We start from the raw sequence: 8,346 nt of genomic DNA on the forward strand, positions 1-8,346 counted from the left end.
GCAAAGAAGCGGAAAGTCCAGAAGGATGAAACTTCCACCATTCAGGGTGGTGAATCTTGTGAAGGAGCAGGAGTTGCACAGGAGAGGAAGAAGAAAGGAAAAAAGGTAAGTTATATGGTGTATAGTAAGTTTATATTTTATGTAACCTTTCGTTAGCTTGTTTACGACAGTTTGTGTATTTGTTTCAGTTGGCNGTTTAGTGATGGCTGAGTTAAAACTTACTGATGGGTTTCATAATCTCTTATGTTACAGATGCGTGTCTGGATAATGGTTGCGATCTATTTCATACGTGGCCAGATCAAGAAGACGACCCAGCTGTTGATCGCCTGATCGAAGACATACATATGGATACATTTGTTAAAGGTTTTTGGGATGCTAAGGGGGGGAGTGATAAGATGATGAAGAAAAAGAAAGCTAAAGCAGTTGTTGAGCCTGAATCTCATCCCGCAAAGAAGCAGAAAGTACAGAAGGATGAAACTTCCACCATTCATGGTGGTGAATCTGGTGAAGGAGCAGGAGCTGCATAGGAGAGGAAGAAGAAAGGAAAAAAGGTAAGTTATATGGTGTATAGTGAGTTTATATTTTATGTAACCTTTCGTTAGCTTGTTTACGACAGTTTGTGTATTTGTTTCAGTTGGCTAGTGAGGAGGAAGATGCGGGGGAAGATGTGTCGGTTAGAAATCTTGTTAACTTGGTGTCTAGGTTAAACTCAAGGTTTGACACCCTTGATACAAACATTGCCAATATGCCTTCTGATCTGGAGAAGAAGATTGGAGATAGTTTGGAAACCAGGTTGGAAAAGAAGATGATTGAAAGGATGGAAACCAGGTTTGGATCTTTTGATCATGATTTTAAACAGATGAAAGATCATGTGCTTTCCATGGGGGTTGGATAAACTGGCCAAAACACGGGACCTGCGATAGACACGACATCTGAGTTTCCAAATTATAAAAATTTCAAAATAAAGAACCTGTTACCAGAAGACCTTCGGGATAAACTGTTGACACCAAAAGGTCCACCAGCAGTTCCAGGAAAAATGCAACAAAACTACTCTGACAACAGTCCTCCGGTAATGTCTGATTTATGATAAGTTTATGGCTGATTTTCCAGAATATTTAGGTTGAGTTATCATTATCGTTAATTGTCTTATCTATGTTATACAGGAAAAGAAATCTGTTGATGGCAGTGGTTTGGATGGTATCAGTAAGAATCTGATGGATGATTTTGATAATCCTATTGATTTCCTTCAAAAGTCTCCACCTGCTAAGAAGTCTCTAGCTGCTAAGAAACAAGCTGATACGATAACACGGTCTTTCAGGAGGAGAAATGCCAAAGAGTTAGAGGGGGCTGCAAAGAAGGCCAAAGAAGTAGCTGCGGCAAAGAAGGCCAAAGAAGTAGCTGCGGCTGGAGACATTCAGGAAAATAAAAGAGGTAGAGGTAGAAAGCCTAAAAATCCTATTGCTGTTAGGTCGTTGTCTATTGTACCATATATAGGTTTGAATAAGGGAGAAGCTGGTGCAGAAGCTGATGCAGAAGCTGGTGAAGAAGCTGCTGAAAGCAGTATATGTGATATGACAGCCGAGTTTATTGCTGAAGCCAACAAACTTGAACCTGAATCTGAGGATGATGAGGAGGAAAATATTAGGCTTGATAGAATTAAAGCTTTTAGGCTGGAGAGTGTTAAGCTGTCCCTGGATGGAAGTGCATTGAATACATAACAAGCTACACAAGCGAGGATTTTTCCTTATATTGGAGACAACGGACTGACGTGCATGAGGAAGAACTGTGTACCTGGACTTGGAATATATGATCCTCTGGCACCTGTTGATCCGGTCAAGTTGCATAAACTTTTGGAGTTCCTTAAGAGCGACGAGTATGACCCTTTAGACCCTTTTTCTTAACAAGTTAATCACAACTTATTAACATTATATTAACTTGTGTTTATTTGTTTGTTAGGAATATTCCGTTAAAAACAGGCGGAATCGAAATTGAATTCTATAGACAGCTAATCACCGAACGAAAGGACTGGCCAGTGAGGCCAGAAAAATATGGTACCTATGGGTGGCTTTCTGATGAAGTAAGTTTATCTTAATGTCTTAGTTATTGTTGTCGTTGTCTGAGTTATTTAAAACATAGTGGCTGAGTTGCTATGCTTTACTCTGTTACCTTTTTTACAGCACATGGCCGCGTTTATGAGACTGCTTAGGGAAAGGTACAACTGAGATCCCATCCCATATCAAAACAAACGCATTGTGTTTATAGACCTGTGGTTCATTAGTATGATGGTGGTTAACTATGCTCAGTTCGAGATGAAACCCAAGCTGTTTAAATTCACTGGCAATAGTTATGAAGATTTAGTGAAATGTTTAGTACCTTCAGATCAAACGACTAATTTGAAGTGGATTGAAGATACACAAACTGGAGGAGATCACTGGGTGTCACTGCACGTGGATCTCATCAGAAGGCATATTGATTGCTATGATAGCATCGTCGGACAAGTAACCAAAGAAAGTGAGGATAAAATATTGAATGCTTGTAGGGCGTTTAGGCGGATGATTCCAGCAATGATGAACGAGAACGTTCCTCACGAATATTGTACAAACAGTTTACCTTCACGAGGAGGACTGTCTCCAAGGTCCCGCAAAACGTACAGGTTGGTGATTGTGGCGTGTACGCCTTAAAGTTTATAGAATGTCTAGCGCTTGGTGTGTCTTTCGATGGCATCTGTGTTCAAAATATCCAGGCTCTACGTGTTAAAATGGCAGCAGAAATCTATGATGAGGCACCTGATTTTATGAATCAACATTTGGATTTCTTTTGGTAGGAATTGTACTTGGATATTGAAAACATTTGGATTTCTTTTGGTTGGAGTTGTACTTGGATAAGAAAGTCCTTTGTTTAGTATCTTTTCAATGCTACGGCTGAGTTATATACTTCACACGGCTGAGTTATAATTAAATATTAAATAAATATATATGTTATGGTTGAGTTATGAACTTTGTACGGCTGAGTTATGTACTTCGTACGACTGAGTTATGTACTTCGTACGGCTGAGTTATGTACTTTGTACGGCTGAGTTATGTACTTGGTACGGCTTCGTTTGGTCTTTCGTGTCGTGCCTCGATATTACAAAAAATGTTGTTGGGGAAACCCAAATAATAATTCTGTGCCTGCTCAGATCCACATGCGTAATAAATTTATAAAGTTAGCTTTTTCACAATGTATTATACAAAATAATTAAAAAATTGAACTCAAAATTCGAATAAAAAATTAAAAAATTCTTGACAACAAAATGACTAAGTGATGACTGAATTATTGACTTACACGACTGACTTATGAAATATTTGTAATTTTACATTATTATAACTCAATATTTAAATGTACAATTGAAGTATGAATATTACAATTATTATAACCAATAAAAAGTAATAATTATAGAGAAAGATTGATTTTTACACATTCTCATCAGAATGTGTAAAACATACAACACATGTCGTTTAGGGGTTAGGGTTAGGGTTAGGGTTTAGGGTTTGAGATGTAGAGTTCAGATTAGTAACATTATTTGTTTTTTTTGGTTTTGGTTATAATGTGTTTTAATGTGTTTGGTTTAAGGTGGTAATATGGATATACTAACATTATTATCATTTGAATATTTTTTATAAAACAATTTTTTTTTGGTTATTTCCGGTTATGGGTCGGTTAGATGAATATATAACCATAAATAACACAAAATATATTGTAATTAAGTAGATTAGCCTAATATAACCGAAAGTAAGCCGAATATAACCGAAATTAACCAAACATACCAAATTGGAAAATTATTTTTTCAGTTCGGTTCGGTTTAGTTGGTTATTTAGTCATTCTAATTTGAGGGTTGGCTGAGATACCGTTTATGTCGGCTGAGTTATAATTAATCATGATTGAGTTATTAAAATAGATTGATAAAAATTCAAAACATAGAAAGTTCATATCAATTCCAAATAAAAAATAATACAACGGAGCTTGACTAATATCACAGATACTTGTTCAAGCTCTCAAACTTCTTCTCCAGCGCGTCATATTTCTTTTCTATATTGAAGATTATTTCTTCTTGAATCTCGATGTGCTTCTTGGCTGCATCCAAGTCCTTCTTCATCTGATTCTTCTCCTCCTGAATAACCCTAAACTCTTCGCGCAATGCATCAGTCTACCACTTCAAAAAACCGCAGCCATGACCGGGACCCTTACAAATAGTACATAATTCATATTACACTAAATAAAAAATCAGAAGCAGAACACAAAACTCAAAAATAAGAGTACAAAAATCTTTACATCTGTGATGTCATACGGACAACTGAAATAACGTACTCCTCTCGTGCTAGGATCATTAGAAGTGGCAACGAGAAGCACCGCACCGCAACTACACCCAATTGGAACGCCCTTGTTACTCCTCCGGATTTCGCCGTACCTCATTTTCATATTTATTTCATTACGATTCAGCTCCTACAGTTCCACAAACACAATATTAAGATAATGCTTTGAGATTTCAGATAGTCCAGAGATCTACCTCAGCTAGAGCTTCAGAAGCAGTTTTCTCATCAGCCCTAGAGTTCCCACCGTAGATATCTCTATGCGCCATCATCTTGACTCGATCTCGATTACTAAAGCAATAAATCACAACAAATCCCATAATTTATACTAAAACAATATATCGAACGACGTCGTTTAATAGTAATATAGGTGAAGGCTGATTTGTGTTCATTACACGACTGACTTAGGATAGTCAGTTAAATTGACAACGATGTTACGGCTGAATTATGCAACGGCCATAATAATGGTGTTACGGCTGAGTTATTCATCAGCCATATTAATTTATTATATATCCGCTCAGAAATACAAAAAGTGTTGTTGGGGAGACGCAAACAATAATTATGTTTCTTGTTATTATCCACACGCGTAATAAATATATTTTAAACGAAATAATTTGACAAAGTAATGGCTGAGTTATTGACTTAAACGGCTGAGTTATTAGATATTTGTAAAATAAGATTATTATAATTCAAAATTTAAATTTAGAATGGAAAAATGAATATTACTATTATTATAACCAATAAAAAATAATAATTATAGAGAAAGAGTGATTTTTACACATTCTGATCAAAATGTGTCAAACATACCAAAACATGACGTTTAGGGGTTAGGGTTAGGGTTAAGGTTAGGGTTTAGGGTTTGATATGTAGGGTTTAGATGAGTAACATTATTTGTTTTTAATTTAATAGTTTGGTTTTGTATCTAATTTGTTTGGTTTAAGGTGGTAATATGGATATACTAATATGATTACCATTTGGATATTTTTTTAACAAATATGAAATTAATTTTTGGTTATTTCCGGTTATGGGTCGGTTAGATGAATATATAACCATAAATAACACAAATTATATTGTAATTAAGTAGATTAGCCTAATATAACCGAAATAAGCCGAATATAACCGAAAGTAAGCAAACATACCAATACAAAAATACCAAACTGGGAAAAATTATTTTTTCGGTTCGGTTCGGTTTAGTCGGTTATTTAGTCATTCTAATTTGAGGATTGCCTGAGATATCGTTTATGATGGCTGAGTTATCTTTCCATAATCAACAGTTTCTTTGTTTAATTCAATGAGAGGGAAAGTGAACAGTTTTTAACTGTTCACAAACCGCGAAAAAAAAAAACTCTCTCTCGGCGAAATCTCTCTCTCTCGACGAACCCTAATTCCGCCGGCGATAATCTGTCTTTCTCTACTCTCTCGCCGTCTTCGCTCGATATTCTCATTCGCTCTTTCTCTCTTCTTTGTCGCTGTCTTGTTCGTTTCCGTCTAAGTCGTCTCGTTTTCGAGTTCCGGTATGTGTCTTCCTCTTTATTTGTTAGATATATTCGATTCGATGGCTGAGTTTGTTTGTTCATGTGGCTGAGCTATGGTTAACAATGAATTTGAGACTGAGTTATCTTATGCTTTACGGCTGAGTTATGTATTTGTGGCGGAGTTATTATATGTATTGCGTCTGAGTTTGTCATATGTTATGGCTGATTTATTTTATGCTTTACTGCTGAATTATATTTATCAGATGGCTAAGGATATTTCTGAAGAACAAGCAAGGGATTACCCCCCAAGACTTTGGCCAGAAATGAAGTCTATTCTATATAGTAAGCAAATTAATACGAATTTCAGAATGGGAGAATTCCCTGCGATCAGGGAATCATTAGGACATGATTCGTGGGATGAAACGAAGAAAGTACCTATTGGAATAATCTCTAAGCTAGTTGATAGCCTATTCGTTTGGTCTGGTAAGGTTGTACATTTCCTACTATGTAACCAGTTAAGGGTACATAAGAAGGAGCTTTGGTTTGTCGTCGGCAGTCAACCTAACAGGTTTGGGTTGAATGAATTTGCTAATGTCACGGGGTTAAACATAGACCCAATGCCTACTGAACGATTTGAACTTCAAGAGGAACACAAAGAGTTCTTCAGACTTTTGAAAGTGCCTGGTGGGGAAGGTCCATCATTAAATGAACTCATGGAAGCATTAAAAGTGTGTCGGGGATGGGTAAACCGTGATCATCGTAAATGGTTGGGGCTGTTGTGTTTTCAAGCCATTGGACTTTATGCCATCCATCAGAACTCTAGAATACCATTTGAAAGTGCGAAAAGAGTTTTTGATGATGAAGCCGTGAAGACTTATCCGTGGGGTCGGTCAGCATTTGAAGCTCTTGTTGATTCTATAAAGATGTTGAATCCTACGGGAAACTCGTACACCCTTAGTGGTTTTACACCCGTGTTACAGGCTTGGGCGTATGAGTCAGTCCAAATCTTTGGAGAACGATTTGGGGATGCAAAGAAAGAAACAAATGGTGGCATACCGTTGCTTCGATGGGGTGGAAACCGTACACGTTCAACGCTGGAAACCGTAATTGCTGAAGAGATCAAAGTGCTTGGTGATGTAAGGTTTTTCTCTGGTTGAGTGATTGTTTAGTAATGGCTGAGTTATGATTTAGTGACGACAGAGTTATGGTTTAGTGATGGCTGAGTTATAGTTTAGTGATGGATGAGTTATGATTTAGTGATGGCTGAGTTATTTTTTACTGATGGGTCTCATATTCTCTTATGTTACAGCTGCGTGTGACTAGAATGGTTATGAAGGATGATGTACGCGAGCTATTTCATACGTGGCCAGATCAAAAAGACGACGTAGCAGTTGATCGCCTTATCCAAGACATACATGAAGATAAGTTTGTTAAAGGTTTTTGGGATGTTTAGGGGAGTGATAAGAAGAAAAAGCTAAAAGCTAAAGCAGCTGTTGATTCTGAATCTCCTCCCGCAAAGAAGCAGAAAGTCCAGAAGGTGGATGTTTCCAACAGTCAGGGTGGTGAATCTGGTGAAGGATCTGCACAAAAGAGGAAGAAGAAGAAAGGAATAAAGGTAAGAGATATGATGTATAGTGAGTTTATAATATATGTAATCTTTCGTTAGCTTGTTTACGACGGTTTATGTTTTTGTTTCGGTGTGCTAGTGAGGAGGAAGATGCTGGAGAAGATGTGTCGGTTGGGTCGGTTGGAACTCTCATTGAGTTGGTGTCTAATTTAACCTCAAGGTTTGACACCTTGGAGATAGAATAGAAAAGAAGATGAATGAAAGGTTTGAAACCAGGTTTGGATTTGTTGAGAGTGATCTCAGACAGATGAAAGAGCACGTGCTTTTCATGGGTGTTGGGCAAACTGGCCAAAACACTTTTGATGCGTGTTCAAATTATAAAAATTTCAAAATAAAGAATCTGTTACCAGAAGACCTTCGGGAAAAACTGTTGACACCAAAAGGTCCACCAGCAGTTCCAGGAAAAATGCAACAAAACTACTCTGTCAACAGTCATGTGGTAATGTCTGAATTACGTTAATGTTATGGCTGATTTTCCAGAATGTTTAGGTTGATTTATCATTATCTTTAACTGTCTTCGCTATGTTATACAGGTTGATGGCAGTGGTTTGGCTGGGGTCAATAGGAATCTGTATAAGGATTTTGATAAAGATGATCCTCTTAATTTCATTGAGAAGTCTCCAGCTGCTACGAAACCAAATCAACGTCCTCACCCGCGGAAAAATGCCAAAGATGCAAAGAAGGACAAAGAATTAGATGAAAAGAAGGCCAAAGAGGTTGCGGCAAAGAAGGCCAAAGATTAGGCGGCGGCTGCAAAGAAGGCCATAGAGATTGCGGCAAAGAAGGCCAAAGATGAGGCGGCGGCTGCAGAGAATGCCACAGAGGTTGCGGCAAAGAAGGCCAAAGATAAGGCGGCAACTGCAAAGAATGCCACAGAGGTTGCGGCAAAGAAGGA

This window comes from Camelina sativa, chromosome 10 (assembly GCF_000633955.1).
Source record: "Camelina sativa cultivar DH55 chromosome 10, Cs, whole genome shotgun sequence".
Lineage (NCBI taxonomy): Eukaryota > Viridiplantae > Streptophyta > Magnoliopsida > Brassicales > Brassicaceae > Camelina > Camelina sativa.